This window comes from Eulemur rufifrons, chromosome 17, assembly GCF_041146395.1.
Source record: "Eulemur rufifrons isolate Redbay chromosome 17, OSU_ERuf_1, whole genome shotgun sequence".
NCBI classification, from domain to species: domain Eukaryota; kingdom Metazoa; phylum Chordata; class Mammalia; order Primates; family Lemuridae; genus Eulemur; species Eulemur rufifrons.
Genome location: NC_090999.1, coordinates 26713766 through 26732020, shown reverse-complemented (window position 1 = coordinate 26732020; position 18255 = coordinate 26713766).

Here is an 18255-nt window from a genome sequence, read left to right as displayed (position 1 = left end):
TCTCCACTGATAAAGATACACCCTGATGGTTCATGTAAGACTTCTCCTTGGGTGATTTCATTTATGGAGCCATTTGTTGGAATAGAGGTAGTGGTGGTTTCTAACCAAGAGATTGATGCTGAGTTATTACATATTAGAAGGCTGCCAAAATACATAAATAGATAGGCATATGCATTCTTGCCAATAGCTCTATTTAGGTTCTCTTTTTTGCTGCAGAGTTTCCTTTCAATATAGTTAAAAGACCTGGTCATCCCAGTCCATGGTTGGGTTAGATTAAAACAAAGAGTAAAAATAAATGTGTCTAGAAGTTTAACTCCATAGAAGAGACCATTTGTACAATCTAAACAGATGGTTGCATTTGGGATTCTGATCAATTTAGTCCCAGTGTGGACTAAAGGATTTGGCTGCTTTCACACTACAACAGCAAAATTGAGTACCTGTGACAGAGATCACTTTACTCATAAACTCTAAAATGCTTATTATCTGGCCATTTACAGAAAAAGTTCACCAATTCCTGACCTACAATCCTGGAGCTGGAAACATTCTAGAAATGACCTAGGGAATGAGTTCCCATCTTTGACCCTTTAGGAAATACAGTAATTCATTTTTTTCCCCTAATGCATTTTGTCTGAAAAGATTGTATCTACCAAATGTAATGACTTTGAATCAGAATAGCTGCTCAGCATAAGACAATTTGTAGGACCACATTAAGCTGCTATTGTTGCCAAAAAAGTAAAGGAAGTTTTGTTTAGACCATGTGCCCTAATGGAGAGGGTATAATTCACTTAATTAAGCTTTATTTTAAAATGCAATAAAGTTTTCAGATTCTTCTTATATCCTAAAGGACCCAGAAGGGTTTGGGGACCCCAGGGTGTGAGTCAGAATAAGTGATAAAACCAGTCAAGAGAGTTTCTTGCTCAGTGTCACCAAATGAGATGTAACAGTGATTAAGACCCAGACATTCTGATTCATCTTTCCATTTATTGCCTCCCCAACTGCACAGATGAATGAGAAGCCGGGAAGTAAGGGTGGGCCTCCTACTGTCTCACTAAACTATACCCCAGTACACAGTATGGATTCCCCAGAGAGCCAAGCCCTGGCTGAAAGACCAGAGTAGGTCTGAACCTGGCAGACCAACAAATCTCTCAGAAGATCGTTAAAAAAAGACAGAAAAAGATAACATTTTATAATATTAATGGATATTCAATCTTTTTCAACACCTAACTTTCTAAGGCACAACAAATTTACAGCACCCTTAATCATTGCCAGAGTGTAAACCAATTGTGGAGCCTTCTACATTTTGCAAAGGAATTCAGGCCATTCTGTGAGATTGCTTCTTCTTCTTGTCAACTTTACCCATTTGCTAAGAAAGTCACTTCTTTCACTGTGGTCTCCTTTCCCCCATAGCATGCAAATTTGCAAAATAGTTTGCTCAACTTTCCAGGAATGTTGCCAGAACTGTATACTCCAGATCTACTGGCAACTTTGGAAGTATGTCATCTTGAAACAGGATTAAGCCTTGTACAAGCTGGACTGGGAAAAGGCCACACAGATACCTTGGCAAAGAAGTCTCAGAATCAAACTGTTCTATTTCTTGCTTTAAATGTATTTTAGAATTATTTTGTTGTTAATTTATTTTTTTTTCAGAAATAAAGTATTATCAAGGTGAAAAAAAATTAATGAAATACCTTTTATCCATCCATGTGCTGAATTAAGCCGTGGTTTAATTTACTAGAGATATGAATAGGAAGTAAAAAGTGGCCAAGAAAGAGATTTTCCCTTTTAAATTATCTAAAAATCATAATACTAATCTGGTGATCACCTAACTCAATCTCCCAAAGAAGAAGACATCCAGTTACTGGCCACCATTAAATGGCATCAAACAGTTTTAGAGTCTCAGCCAAGTAGTGGGGAGACAGTTTTGAGGAGGAAGCAGGAGATCTGGGTATTAGGTGCTCATGAATGGATAAACGAGCTCTTCTTTCCTCAACCATAAAATGATAAAGTTAAATGACAAAGCTACGTTAGAGAACATTTCCACCTATAAAACTCCATGACTCGGTGACATTGGTGGGACTATAGGCCATTCTGGGTCCCTGCGTCTCTCAATTCCTAGTACAGTCAGCCCTGGGTATCCGCCGGTTCCACATCTGCCAATAACCAACCGGGGATTGAAAATATTTGAAAAAAAAATCTTTAGAAAAACACAACAATAAAAAATAACATAAATTATAAAACAATACAGTATAACAACTATTTGCATAACATTTACATTGTATTAGGTATTATAAGTAAAATCAAGATGATTTAAAGTATACTGGAGGATGTGCATAGGTTATATGCAAATTCTATGCCATTTTACATCACGGATTTGAGCATCCCAGGATTTTGGTATCCACAGAGGTCCTGGAGGCAGTCCCTTGTAGATACTAGGGGAGGACTATACAGCCATATTTCTGTTAAATCATGATGCTACCTTCTCAGATTTGATCAAAATAATCAAATTTATTTGATAACTGCATCCATAATCCATGTACATGTCTTTTTTGATAATTCCATGGTATGAGTATTTACTACTTACACTTTTAAATGATTTATACACCTAATACCTCAGTTTGTTTTGTTTGTATGTTAAATGCTCAACCAATTGTTTTCAATACCTACCAGTGCCCAGCACTGTTAAGGATGCTAAGGAAAAATTCTTGAAGATGACAAGGTCTCTTCCCTGAAGCAACTGGTAATCTGTGTATGAGTGAGTAGATATTATTCGCTCCCTCTGAGAGATAAGGTGACAGAAACGTGCAAGGCTAAATGATTTCCATGGCCACACAAGTAGAATGAGGCAAACCTTAAGCTAGAACTTAGAGTTTCTGGCTGCCATCCACATGCTCTCATCACAAATTGAAATTAGGCTTGCCTGAAACACTGTTTCATAGCTTCCCTCCACCCGCTATCCTATGTAATGCAAAATAAAAATAATATTTAATTCTAAAACAAAACTTTCACATATACTTATTGTAATTAAAATTGCTTCAAAACAATGTAATAAGTTTGAGACACCAAAAATAGCAATTTCCTGAAGCTATATAATTATGTAATGGTCAAAATTAAATTTGTTAACTGATATAAGTATGTGCTTTTAGAATTAAAAGAAAACATCTTTCAGTCCTATCCTACCATTTCATATTAAATGGAAAATTCCAGAAATAAAGCAACTTATAAATTTTAAACTGTACACTGTTCTGAGTAGGGTGATGAAATCTCTCGCCATCCCAATCAGCCCTGCCCGGGTTGTGAATATTCCCTTTGTGCAGTGGATCCACCCTGTAGCTGCTACCAGAGTGTGAGTTACTTAGCAGCTAGCTGTCTGGGTAATCATATTAACTGTCAGGGTGTGTCAGTGCTTCTGTTCAAGGAACCCTTATTTTACTTCATAATGGCGTGAAAGGGAAGAGTCAAGATGCTGGCAATGCAGGTATACCAAAGAGAAGCTAATAAAGTGTTTCCTTTAAGTCAAAAGGTAAAAGTTCTTGACTTAATAATGAAATAAAAAAATTGTATGCTGAGGTCTATGGTAAGAACAAATCTATCCATAAAATTGTGAAGAAGGAAAGAGAAATTGGTTCTAGTTTTGTTATTGCACCTCATACTGCAAAAGTTATGGCCACAGTGTATGATAAGTGCTTAGTTACGATGGAAAAGCTAAGAAATTTGTGGGTGGAAGACATGAACAGAAACATGTTTGGATTGACAGCAGTTGGGTTTGGTACCATCTGAGGTTGCAGGAATCCACTGGGGGTCTTGTAGTGTATCCCCCATGGATACAGGGGGACTACTGTACATACTTTTAAGAAATCAACAAACAAGAAAAACTTTTCTTGTTTGGAAGAAAAGAGAAATGAATGAGAATAAGATAAAAAAAGAAAGACAATGTGAGCAAAAAGTTCCTCGGGTTACTTTGGAGAATCAAAATTATTTATCACAGATCTTGGAAAATGATTCTTTAACGGCCTTGAGGTAAAATCAATTCTAATTTCTTAAGCGCACTTGTAACAAGCTGTACAATTTCCTTGTCAGCATAAAACTGAAAAAGCCTTTTGGGAGCATTGGAACCCTTAAAATAAATGTGTATTATTTTAAGACATCTTCAGTTTTATAGTTTCATTATTTGCAATAGGAGATTCATAAGTGATAGATAATCTTACAGTGTGATCATTCAAATTAAAAGTGATTCAAATATGTTCCTTGTTCAAGGACATGAGAATTTACCACCCTTGGAAAAACCATAGATGATTGATTCTTCCTGCAATTTCTATGATATCCTTTCACTCCTATAACAAGTATTTATTCAGTATCAGTAAGTAACAATCCAAGAAGTAAATTATAATGTGTGTTTATACCTGTTCCCCCATTTGATCCTGAAGAAATGAATGAATGCAACTTTACAAATGTGGTGAAATCATTTTTCTTCCAAAGTTATACCATGTGATTCTTAAATGAAATCACTTCTGTCATATTTTCTTCTGTAAGACTCTATTCCAGATACAAAGGTGATACATAGGTGTGATAAGCAAGTCTCTGTGAGCTTAGAATGCACTATAGAAAAGACAAAACAAACCCATACACACAAAGTCTCGGGTCAAGAAGATGTAACATTATACATAGCATAGACAAGTGGGACTCTCTGACTTAGGTGATGGGGATTCTTGGAAGAAACCTGAGCTAGATCTTGAAGGATAAATACAATTTGAATAGGAAGATATTGGTGGAGGGAGAGCATTCTAGTAGCAAGGCAATGAAAGCACCTTGGTGGTCTAAAGAACTGACTAGTTGGATTTATGTAAAGAATTTGTGTATGTGGGTTATAAAAGATAAAATTGGAAAACAGCAGAGAAAATAGCCAGTAGGGAGCCTTGGGTGCCCAATCAAGGACTTTGAATTTTATTCGTTGAAATATAAAGAAAGGTATTTGAAGAGGATGGGACTGGAGACTCTAATGACCTGGCCATCTTCTATTCTATCTGATCTTATCTCCCACCAATCACCACCTGACTTGCTCTGCTCCAGCCACACTGACCTTCTTGCTCTTTGTCAAACATATCAAGATTATTCTGCCCCAGGACCTTTGTACTTGCTGCTTATTCTTTCTGCTATGATCTTTTCCAAGATTTTTGTTCAGCTGAGTCCCCCACTTCTTTGCTGTGCCTGCTCAGTATGTTCCTCAAATAGGAACAGATATAAAATAGTACTTCTCACACCATTGTTCTTACTTTCATACTTTGGTTTTCTTCATCGCATTACTGAACACAATTATTTGTCATAGAGAGACACATACAGTTTGGTTGTTTATTTATCATCTGTCTCCTCCATAAGAAAGTGAAAAATAAACTTTATGGAGCCTGGTAGAAACTCTATCTATCATGTTTGCCCCAGAGCCAAGAACATAGGTAAGACAAAATGAATGTTCAACAAGCATTTGCTAAATGCATTAATAGCTTCTTAATTAATTAACTAACAAGTTATCAAAGAATATTAGGAAGATTGACATACAATATGGGAATCTGTGACAATAATCTAGAAAGGAGGTAAAATAATTAACTAGTGTGACCACCAATGGAAATAAAAAGAAAAAAAAATAAAAGAATGACTGTAAAAGTTTAGGTTCCTTCACTGAGCTCAGAGTCCTTATCTGTATAACAAAAATTATTGAACCAGATTTTTTTAGGACTGGCTTCTTTCACTTAGCATCATGTTTTCGGGCTCCATCCATGTTGTAGCACATGTCACTACAGTGGTTTCTTGGTATATATGTGGGGTTGGTCCCAGGGCTCCCTCCTGCAACCAACCTTGCATAAACCAAGCATACCTCTGCATACACCAAAATCCATGCATACTTACACCCTGTAGTCAGGCATGCAGAACCCAAGTATACGGAAAGTCAGCCCTTCATATATGTGGGTTTCACATCCAGTGAATACTGTATTTGTGATATGCATTTGGTTAAAAAAAATCCAAATGTAAGTGAACTCATGCAGTTCAAACCTGACTTGTTTATGGATAAACTGCATTTCATTCCTATTTATTTCCAAATAGCATTCCATTGTATAAATATACCACATTTTTCTTATCCATTCATTATTTGAGAGACCTTTGGGTTGTTCCCAATTTGATGTTATTATGAATAATGTTGCTGTGAACATTCATGCACAAGTTTTTGCGTGAACATATGTTTTCTATTCTCTTGGCTATATTCCTAGAAGTAGAATTATTGACTCATATTGTGATTATACTTTTAACATTTTGAGAAACTTCCAAACCATTTTCCGAAGTACCTGTGGGCCATTTCACATTCCTACCAGCCATGTATGAGGGTTTCAACTGCTCCACATCCATGTCAACACTTGCTACTGTCCGTCTGTTTCATTATAGCCACCTTACTGAATATAAAATGATATCCCATGTGGTTTTGATTTGCATTCCCCTAATGACTATAATGTTATGTATTTTTTCATGTGCTTATTGGTCATTTTTATATCTTCTTAGGGTAAATGTCTACTTAAAATTTTTCCCTTTTTTCAATAAGGCTATTTGTCCTTATATTATTGAATTGTCAGAGTTCTTTAGATATTCTGGATACAAGTCTCTTATTAGCCAGGCATGGTGGCACATGCCTGTAGTCCCAGCTACTTGGGAAGCTGAGGCAGGAGGATCGCTTGAGCCCAGGAGGTTTGAGGTTGCTGTGAGCTAGGCTGACGCCACGGCACTTACTCTAGCCAGGGCAACAGAGTGAGACTCTGTCTCAAAAAAAAAAAAAAAAGATAATTCATTCACATGGCTGGCAAGTTGGTGCTCATGGTTGGCTGGCAGTTCAGTTGTTCCTGCTGATGACTAGAACCTAAGATTCTCTCCATATTGATCTCTCTGCAAGCTGCTTGGGCCTCCTAACAGTAATGGTGGTTAAATTGAGTGAGTGTCCCAGAAGAATAGGGTTAAAAATCAACTTTTATGAATCAGCCTCAAAAGTCACAAAGCATTACTACCACTGACAACCAGATTTGAATGGGGAGAACATAGTTCCCATTCCTTGACAGGAGCAGTGTCAAAGTTAAATTGTAAGAAGAGCAGAAGAGAGAGAATGTATCATTATAGTCATCGCTACTATAAAAATGAGTAAGGAAAAGGGAGAAGAAAGAATTTCTCTAGAGTTGGTTTCATATGAAAATCTTTTTGATAGGAACATTTGGCACGTTATTCTTCTAAACAATGTAGGCCTAAATACAACAATAAAATAAGACAAATTATAGTCTCTGAATTCATGGGCTCTAAAAATATCAGAAAATATATACTTGATCAGTAGGTTAAAGGAATACTACTACTTATTAAGATGACTTTGACCAAACTTGAATATCTATGAACCCTAACATTCTCATCTCTAAATTGGAATTAAGTAAGGCAGTTGGGAGAATAGAATAAATATTTTACGTAAAGTACAAAACCAATAAATGCATTCAAATGATATTATTTACCTTCTTCCTTGAGCATTGACTTTCATTGGCTACTATTTAATACTATTGTACTTTGAGATCCCCAATGTGATAAATTAAATAACAAATATAAAAGGAGATTATTTCTAGAATTATACTTCGCCATCAAAATTCTAGATACTACCAGGTTATGAAGTGATGTACTATAAATTGTCTTTGTTACCTATTAACCAAAATTTTCATTTTTAAAAAATTCATTTAACAAATCAAGTATATACTATGTTAGTATACTTTATTCATGGCTTAAGGATTCAGAGACAAGATGTTGCCTAACCAAGAAAAACACAATTAAGAAAGCTCTGGGGGACAGTAAAGTTAAAAACAAAAATAGAAAACACCCTGCCCCACTTCAAGCAGGAAATGGATTGTGTAAAGGAAATAACCGAGATGTGAGTATGGAACACATTTAAAGTACTTATGTCAAATTAGAATTAGCTAAATTAAGGTGATCAAGATCAAAATATATTTATTGAATGTTATAAGCAGTAAAAAATAGTGAAAATACTTGGGTATATGTTTGCCATTTAATTATAATTAATCAAGTAACTATAAATAATGTTAAGAAACACGGAAGAGTTAAGAAAAGAGCGAGGGAAATGATTAAAGCTTTGGAAATCATAACTAGGAAAGTTTGACAAATATAATTAACACAATCTAGTTAAAAGATAGTCAACCACTTAATAATTGCTTACAAATACTCAAAGAATTTTTAAAAGAATTGCTATCTTTCCTTTGCTTTCCCCAAAACATTAACAAAGTACCCTCATGATATCCTGAAATTAAAAAAACAATAAAAATGAAAAATAATAGTAAATACAGATAGAGATATTTAAAAAGGGGGGGGGGCTTAGTCAATGACAAAGCCTTGAGTGCAATGGTTTTTAAGCACCTGAGATGCTAGAGAATTAGATTTTCAATGAATCTTTCTAGGAAGAACACGCCATTTCACTTCTTAGTTTTGATACTTTTCTAGCTGCAAATCATGAACTTGACTGATAATGACTACCAATGCACTTTATTGTAGAAATCAGAATACTATGGGAAAATTACTCTATAAAAAATTACATATGACCTGATCATTTATGTAACAAAATAGATAAAATACCATTCTCTCGGCAGCTCCTACAAGAATTCCTTTTATGAAGGGACACATATTTGTTTAAAAATTTACTGACAATTTTGGCTGTGGAGAAGACAGAGGGCTGCGAGGAGCTTCGGAGTGTACACAGCAACGAGGGGAGCAGGGGATCCGTTCACTGCTTCTGAGAGAAAGAGAAAGGTGAATGGGGGTCGTCGGGAGTGTAAGAGGCACCCCAGCAAGAAAACAAACCATGTCACCTGTGTCCTTAATACACCTCCGCAACATCAGTACATCTTTAAACTTTACAAAATGCTTGCTTGGAATGGCATAAACAGTTTTCTTGTAAAAAATAGTTGAAGGAAGATGAGATTTGCATCTAAGGCACCGTGGAGACCAACCCAGTGATATGCCAGGTACAGAGAAGCAGGTGGTGGGAGTGGTCTGCCCTCCATGTGGTCAATAGGAGAGGAGGACTGTCTGTAAAGGATTTAAACACGATAATGAAATTGACTCAATGCCTGTCTGCTTTGGCTGGAAATTCTACAAATCAATGATAAAATACTCCTCCCTTAAAAAAAACTCTTGTGGTTGTTGGTCTAAGTTCTAAATCTAAACAATTGTCCTGATTTCTGTTGAAATTTAATATTAATAATATATAAGTAAGCTATAAATTGGCACATTTTTATTACTTATTCTTTAATAAACATTCTATTCTACATCAAAATTAATTTGGAGAAAGCCCAGTAAACCATCAGATCCCAACCCACTCAGCTTATGCCACACTTTCATTCAAGACTAAGAACTCAATTTCTGCCTCTTTAATTTTATGATCACTGCAGTGTCAATTGTTTCAAATCTATTGCTTAAATGCAGGAATATGTTAATACCAGAAGTGATCTTAAACTATTCCAAACCATGTAGTAAAAATTATGATAATTTGTTTTGGTGAACATTCATTTGACAGTAACTAGAATTGATCCAAACAGACATGATGGTTTTACAAGTTCCTGAATGTTCTGTGAAATGGGATTTTTATGACTCTCTGCTTAACATTTCTATGTTTAAAATCTTTTCTAAGCAACAGAAAGAGGACATTAGGTAAAAATTAAGGAAATCTAACTAAAGTATGGCCTTTAGTTAATAATAATATATAAATATCAGTTCATTAATTACAACAAATGTATTATTCTAATATAAAATGTTAGTAGGAGAAACTGGATGTGGGTATATGGGAACTCAGTCTATCTTCATGATTTTTCTATAAATCTCAGATTGCTCTAAAAAGTAAAGTTTAAAAACACTAAAAATTATCCTATTTATGTAACTTACTACATGTGAAAGAAATTTTTGAAATCAAAATTGTTAAAAATTGTTCTTTGATCAATTATGAGTAAGAATTTATGAACAAATCTGACTACGCTGTTTACTAAATGTGAATATACAAAGAAGAATAATTTTTATTCTTAAGTCATTTCAAATTTTCAGAAGTTAAGAATAAAACATACACTAATAAGAGCAATGTTATTATTCATTACTGTGACAGATCAATATGTGCTTGAAAGTTTTTATTTCCTTTGTTTTAAAAAATGCACCAATGTAATTAAAAAGTATTAGCCCATTATTCTTCCTTTCTGTGCTGTTATATTTATTTTAATCTTTATGTTATTTTATTAACATGATTTATAACTGCGTGAAGTGCAATAACCAAAAATTCTCATTATCTTCTTTCCTGGCTGTCAGTACTATTTGTTTATGAATTTTATGATTAGTATTGAAAACATTTTGTTATATAGAAGGAGAGTTTTGCTAAAAAAAAAATATATATATATATCCATTCTGAATAGTACAGTGGACAGATCCAGACATCAGAATACAGTAAGCTCTGAGAGTTAGTAAAAGTTTTGTTTAGAGTCACATTATACTCTCATGCCAGAAGGATTCAACTGTTACCTAAATTACAAACTCAAAAAAAGAAGTGGAGGTGTATGTATATGTGTAGAAATTAGGCATTTTATATAGATAACACAATGACCAAAATTTTATATCTAGAAAAGGAAATATTTTCCTAGTGGTTTGCTTCTAGGAACTATTCTTCTCAAATGTATTCTCTTTTCATATAGGACATTGGTTGTCAGGATGTCCTTTTCCTGCCTTAACACTCAAACACACAGGCTTATTACTGCAATACAGGTGGGGGTGGGAGTAGACAGTGAAGACGGAAAATTCAAAACACAACCCAAAAAATACATCAGAATCTCTAAATTGTGGCATGTAATGTCTATTTTAGCATTTGGAATAGCAAAGTGACTCAGGGCTCTGCCAAATATGATTACAGTATGTTCTCTTCCAAAGCCTATATGTTCCACTCCCATGTAGTCAGTCCCAACTTTAATGAATTATGTTCCAGAAGTCTTTTATTGAGCTATTTAGATTTGCACTGCGTTTTCCCAGAGAAATGGGATGGGTGTGTTCCCAGGCCTGCCCACAAACTCTATTTACTCATAGAATGGGGAAACTTAAAAAGTCACTACAACAACCATTTTAAAACCATAATGTTGCTAAGACTGTAATAATAGTTGTCCCCAGAGACCCCCTGGAGACCTTCTCGATACATTGAGGCTCCTCTGTGCCCTGGCAGGGCCAGTTTATTTGAGGTTGTAGAAGACAAAGTTCAGGGAGCTGTAGCAGGAATGAGGCTAATCCTGGGAAAATCTTTATGGCAACAAGAGCATCCTCTAGGTTTGGAGAGCCACCAGGGCAGGCACACCAGCACTACAGCAGCCATGAGAACAAGCCCAGGGTAGAAATATCTCATTAGGAAGCAGCATCTCTCAGTCTAGGATTTCTCTGTATAAACCATATTTCATTTATTTTCTCAATAGTTTTCCTTGAATGACTTGACTTTACACTGTGGTTCTCTTGAACAAGTGATGAGAGAAAAATGTCACTTCAACTGCCACCAAAACACTATGCCCAGCCCAGGGAACATGGAATGGTAGGGATGTCACAGCAGACAGCCTGGACAATCACACATCATTTCTCAAATGCCAACGTTCAGGATTATTTATCACCCTCTGTAGACTCCCTACAAGGAGGAAAAAGGCAGGCTTCACTCCTAAACTGCAGAATTGGGCAAAACACTGCACTCTAATTAAGCAAAATACTATATTTAGCCTCTTGCTAGCAGAAAAGATCCAGAATAAGATTGTTCAACCTTCTTTTTTAAAGCCATGCCCCTTCAAGTTAATCATCCAAAGAAAATTTTGTCTCCCTCACCCTCATTAAAGTCACTCACTTTCCCATAGGAGGATATTGACCATCATGAAGAATCACTGACCTCAGACCAACTATGGTGTTAACTATGATATTAACTATGATATTAACTATGATTTTGCTGACACTGTTACTGTTGTCATCAGTTTTATTTTCAATCTGGCCCAATTGTTTAGATCATTTGGCTTCCTCTCTGGCTTGCCATAACCATGTAAATTTTAGTCATATTTACATAGAGCAATAAATACCTCCTGATGTACTACAAGTACCATTTGTTTTTCTAAATTTGCTCCTCTTTAAATGTTATTTTGGCAGTGTTCAAATTGGAACTAGTCTCCAATTTGTTTCAATAATTCCAAAATCTAATTTTTCTCTCTAAAGGGCAAGCTCCTTCCTCTAGCCTTTCCCTGTTCTCCACTCACTATGATATTATTGTGAAAATAGGCCAGGTCTTGACCAACACCAAACACATAAATGTTTAATATCAATTCCTGGAATGTTTCACTACCCAACAAGGTCATGGAAGGCAAGGATCTTTTGTTTTTCTTTACCTTCCTTTCCCTTTGAGTTCCCCATCCACAAAACACAAGCAAACTTTCCACTTAATAGATGATCATTTAATGTATTGAACTAAGTAATTAATTTAGAAACTTTCACCAGCTTAACTCTCATTAACTACCTGTCACTAATATAATTGTTCACTTATTGTGATCTATTGCTGCTCACTGTCACTGCATTGCAGAATCATTTTTCCTTCAAGTTGAATATCACAGAAGAGAACACACCAAAGCCTGAATTTTAATTTTCTGAGACTATTTCCTGACTCTGGGCTGTGAACATCATCCAAATAGTACATTTTGTACTGTCTGCTGGAGCATAGAGAGTCTGAAATTTAAATGGCTAAACAATTTCAATGAACACAACACTGTCTTAAATAATTGGTGTTCTTTTTTCTAGCATGGCCTAAAAAAATGGCTGTAAAATGTACACCAAGTGGCAATCACAGTTGTAGTTTTCTATTTATTTTGTTAAATAAAGTGGAAATAAAATCAGGTGGAAATATTTTAACAGGATTTACAGCAGACAGGACATTTTAGATGCTATTTAGTCTTTTGATTTGCCAAAGATTTTTATGACCTTTTCATTTGTCACTATCAGATACACATTTTTAATAATAAAAAGGCAGTACAGCTAATTGGCTCCATTTAAAGAACATTGGAACATTACTCAACAGTTAAGGATGAAAATCAACAACATATTTCTGATATTAAAGTTTATACATTTTTAAATTTATGAGTTTAGTTCCCTTGAGGAAATTTTGCCTTGACTCATCTATGATGAGTTGATGTTAAGCGAACAACATCGTTATGAGTTTTTCTACCCACCACACTGACTTCCTTTAATAGGAAGACCACTTTCTGGAATCTTTAGTACTCGTTTTTATTAAAACTCCATCGTATACCATCACTGGTTTATCTGTTTGCTTCTTCTCTGCCTTGCCGTGTTTCCTTGCCGCCACTGATTTTGGGCTTGATCATTTGACATGCCCAAATGTGACATCTGCCTCTGTCATAAAGTCAGACACTACTTAAAGTGATGAGGAAGGATTTTATTCAGTAATAAATTATTAAACTAGGGAAAAGGATCCGGCATGAACTGAACTTTGATTTGTGCACAGGCGATCGGGAGTTTTAAAGAGAGAATGAGGAAGTAGGGAGGGGTGCCAGCAGAGCTTATGCAGAGCGAGGGAAGTGGAAATTTACAAAAAGCAAGAACAGGGGTTGGCTAAGGTGATGAGGCCATCTGGGTTTGTTAATTGGCACTTATCTTGAGGAGAAATAAATTTCTGTATCTTTATTACAGGAGGCAATGATGCAAGTTGAAGCAAGCTTGTTTAGTTAGTGTTTGGCCCCAGTCCACCCACGTAGAGTGACAGTTCTCTCTCTGAATGTTTGCCTTTCAAAGAGATGGCATTCCGGTCCTTGAGAAGATAGTTCAGGGTGGTGGAGATTTACATCTCAAAGAGGCAGAGAAAGGATTTATAACTGTAAGCATTCTAAAGAGGGGGTGTAGGAGTGACTTCCAAAAGACCACCAGGGTGGCTAAATATTAGAAAGGAGAGTTTTATTGGTGATACTGATTTGAAAACCAGGAAGAGACAGTCTCTAGTGTTTGCTGAACATGCTCCCGCTTAGAAGAGGGGAAGGACAGGTTGAGTTTTATCCCTCGGGGGATAGCATCATACACATTCGGCAGGTCTGGGAGAAAAGCTATACATATTTATAAGGGGAGCTGAGTACATGTGCAATGAATAATCATGTATGTAACATACATCCCATGTTCAATTTGCGGCAGAGCTTTAGCATTAAAATGAGGTACAACTTGGCTCTTTGTAAGGCTGGTCCTCTCTCCAATCAGAATTGTAGTGTTCTTAGTTGTAAATCAGCCTGATAGCTCCTATGATTGGAGAGTTAAACAGGTATAGGAGGAATTTAGAAGTTTGCCATGCTGGCCAGGCCCTGAACCCTTGACCCAACCTGTAGATAACTTTTGTTTTCTCAACCTTAGGGATCTTCTTAGTTGAGAGAGAGGTGTCTATTTTGGTCTTTCAGCTCACAGGGACCTATCTGCCCCTCACCAGCTTTGGGCTGCAGCAAACACTAACTTCCCCAGGCAGGGCTGAGCTTTCTCAGGCAGGCACTTTAGGAGAAACTGGGGTCACCCTAGAGGGGCAGCCTTGAGCTGTTAGAAATGATTCTAGTATTTGTTCAAGCCTTCGTGGTGATGGGGTGTTAGGGAAGTATGGACAAAATTCTTTGTGCTGAGAGTCTACATTTTTATAAGCCAGACTGAGGCCTCATTGAGAAGAGCACACAGAGGCGCTTCACTAGAGTTTGGTCAAGGACAGACCACACCACATTGAATGTTGCAGAATGATTTAGCTGCTGTCCTCTCGCTCTAGCCTTTCATCACGTTAACAGTATACCCCAGTAGTAGCTACTTCTGCAGCCGGGCTGCCAGAATGAAAAGGCACATGGAGACAGATCCAGCCCAGCAGAACTCAATACAAACCCAGCAAAGCCTAAGAGTTAAGTGTGCCTAACAGAGCTCAAAAGGGCCTAATAGAAGCCAGCAGGACCCAGTGCAGCCCAGCAGAGCCCCAGTAAAGTCCAAGAGACCTGCAGATAACCACAGCAAGAAAAATTGGTGTTTCCGATAGCCGCTGGTATTGGGGTTATACACTGTTGTGGCAAAAACTGATGTATCACAGAATCATTGTCCTGGAAGTTACGTATTCACCTCCTCCTCCTCTCTCCTTCACTCAGAGATGAACTACATCTACCCATTCCCAGATGAATTTATTAAAACAAAGAAAATACAACTGTGATTAGGTCTTCCTAACTGCCCCCAAGTAATGTGTAAGCTCCAAAAAAAAAGGAGTGGGGGCAGTGTTCAAAGGACATCTGTCCATGTTATGGACAATTTTTACAAAAAAAAAAAAAAAATACAAGCTTTTAATTCCCTGAGCTAAGAAAACTATCATCAGCAACAGGTGTTAACCAGAATATATTCAAACGCCTTGTCATAACTTATAAACCTTTCATAAGTTGACTCAAACCTGCATTTCCTCTCTCTGCTCTAGCAGCATTGAACTACCCACATTTCCCTGAATGTTTTTTCCTGTCTGTGAGCTTTGCACATGCTGTTCCTTCCACCAGGCATGCTTACCATTACATCTGTCTATACCCTACAGGGAATTCCCATTCCTCCATGAGGTCCAAGCCAAATGTACCCTCCTCTAGGAGGCCTTTCTCAATTTAGTTGTTCTCCAATGTTCTGTTCCTGACCATAGTCATCAAATCTTACCTCTACCTCAAGATCTATCAAATTCCAAGTGTCTACAATGTCTATATGGTTGACTTATTCAACAAGATAGTTTTAAGTTTCTTTGACTTCCTGAATTTTAATGATATTCACATTTATTCCACTTCATCCACCCACATCAAAGGCAGCAATAGTACTTGCTTCACATATGAAATCTTAAATTCTAATATCTTCTTTCTGACTACAACATTCTCCTCTAACTCACAATCCCAATCTGGCAATTTTTTAATCTCATCAGATATGGACCTTTTGTTTCTGATCATTCTATCAACACCATTTCCTCTGTTCTCACATCCCTACCCAGTCTCAACTCTATTGTGCAAATCTATAGGGAAACACTTGCCTAAACCATCAAATGTTTTTATTCCATGCATTCACCCTATAAAATTTCAACTATTATTTCTGTAATTTGCCTCATTTTATTGTAATCTAAGTATTCTAAGGATTTTACAAGAAAAAACACAAAGTCAATGCTTTAACCAATAAGAATATATATTATCTCATATAACAAGAAATTCAAAGGAATGGTGCTTCTAGGGTTGGCTCCTCACATTGTTATCTTGGCTTGGTCTTTGGGTTCATGTCTTCAAGATTGAAAAGTGACCACTACTGTTCCATATGTCACAAGTACATACAACAATATTCAGACAAAGAAGATAGGCGTTTACTCTTATTCATGTGTTTAAACGAGGTGAAAGCCTCTCCTGAAATCCTCACAGTGCATTTCTCCTAAGGTTTCACTGGCCAGATTTGGGTCATAAAACCCTTGATACAAATGCAAGGGAGGCCTGAGAAAGCAAGGATCTGACATTTTAAAGAAGCTAGGTTTTGTCACCAAGTTGGGTTTTGTCATCAATATCATTAATATTGATGCTTATAAATGCACAGTCTCCATCTCAACTGGCTTTTCAGTGCTGCCAGACAGTAAGTCTGCCTGGCCCAGTGTTTCTCATACTTTAATGTACAGACAAATCACCTGGGGAGATATATATATATATATATATATATATATTTTTTTTTTTTTTTTTTTTTTTTTTTGAGACAGAGTCTCACTCTGTTGCCCGGGCTAGAGTGAGTGCCATGGCATCAGCCTAGCTCACAACAACCTCAAACTCCTGGGCTCAAGCAATCCTCCTGCCTCAGCCTCCCCAGTAGCTGGGACTACAGGCATGCGCCACCATGCCTGGCTAATTTTTTCTATATATTTTTAGTTGTCCAGCTAATTTCTATTTTTTTAGTAGAGATGGGGTCTCACTCTTGCTCAGGCTGATCTTAAACTCCTGAGCTCAAACAATCCTCCCGCCTCGGCCTCCCAGAGTGCTAGGATTACAATTGTGAGCCACCGCGCCTGGCCCACCTGGGGATATTTTAAAATTCAGATTAAATTCAGAAGATCTGGGACAGGGCCTGAGATCTGCATTTCTATCAAGCCACTCCAAAAGGATACCAAAGCCACAGGACTGATAACCATACTTTGAGTTACAAGGCTCTCTCTACTTCAAATATGTATCACCACTCTCCACTAGTCTAACACCATCCTCACCACTCTCAGGAATGATCTCATTCCCTATTTCACACACACACAAAAAGAAACAGAGCTCATAAAGTAGGATACTCTCAACCTAAGAGATAATATTGTATGAATATCAAGAGAATTGGCTTTGGCATTAAAAAGCTGAGGTTTCCAACTCTAGATATACTACTTACAACCTGTGATGTGTTGCAATGTCCTTAACCTTTCTGAGCCCCAGTTTATTAACATATAAAATGGAAATAATAATGCCAAACTCTTGGTGTTTGTGAGGATTAAGTGAGATCATGTGGATATGTCCTATTTAAGATCCTTGAGTATGAACAACAGAAATAACACAGAAAAAGAATTAAAAGGCATTAAGTAATGTATTATTTGAGATTTGTCTTGACTGTAAAGAAAAACCTAAAATAATTGTGTCTTAAACAAGTTAATAACTTATTATTCTCTCATATTCAAGGGTCTGCAGATACCCTATCTGGATTGGCATGGCAGTTCCACAGTGCCAGGAACTCAAGCTGGGAGTCTTCCAGTTATTGAGAATGTATGTTTCAAGCAGACTTGGAGATGGACTCAATATTCTTCTGGGTTTGCTGTGACATGGAACCAGATTTAAACTGCATTTATCAGCTCACTTCACAAGGCTCTACTCTCCCTGATTAGCAGTGGTATTCTGGGTCTCAGGAACCAGAGATTATTTAGAGTCTGTGCCCAATTAAACCCAAATGTCCAATAATTTTCCTTTTCTTTTATCTACTCTGATAGATGATGCAAGTACATTAGAAAAGAGTACAAAGAAAATATACAGAAAGTATTTGTAAAGTGATTGATCTATCTTGCCTCAGAGTTACCCAGCTAATTAAAGGGATGTTAAGTGAGTGATATTGACTTCATATTATGATAGTGCAAGTCAAGCCTCCGGTGGTCAGTCTAGAGTCCTT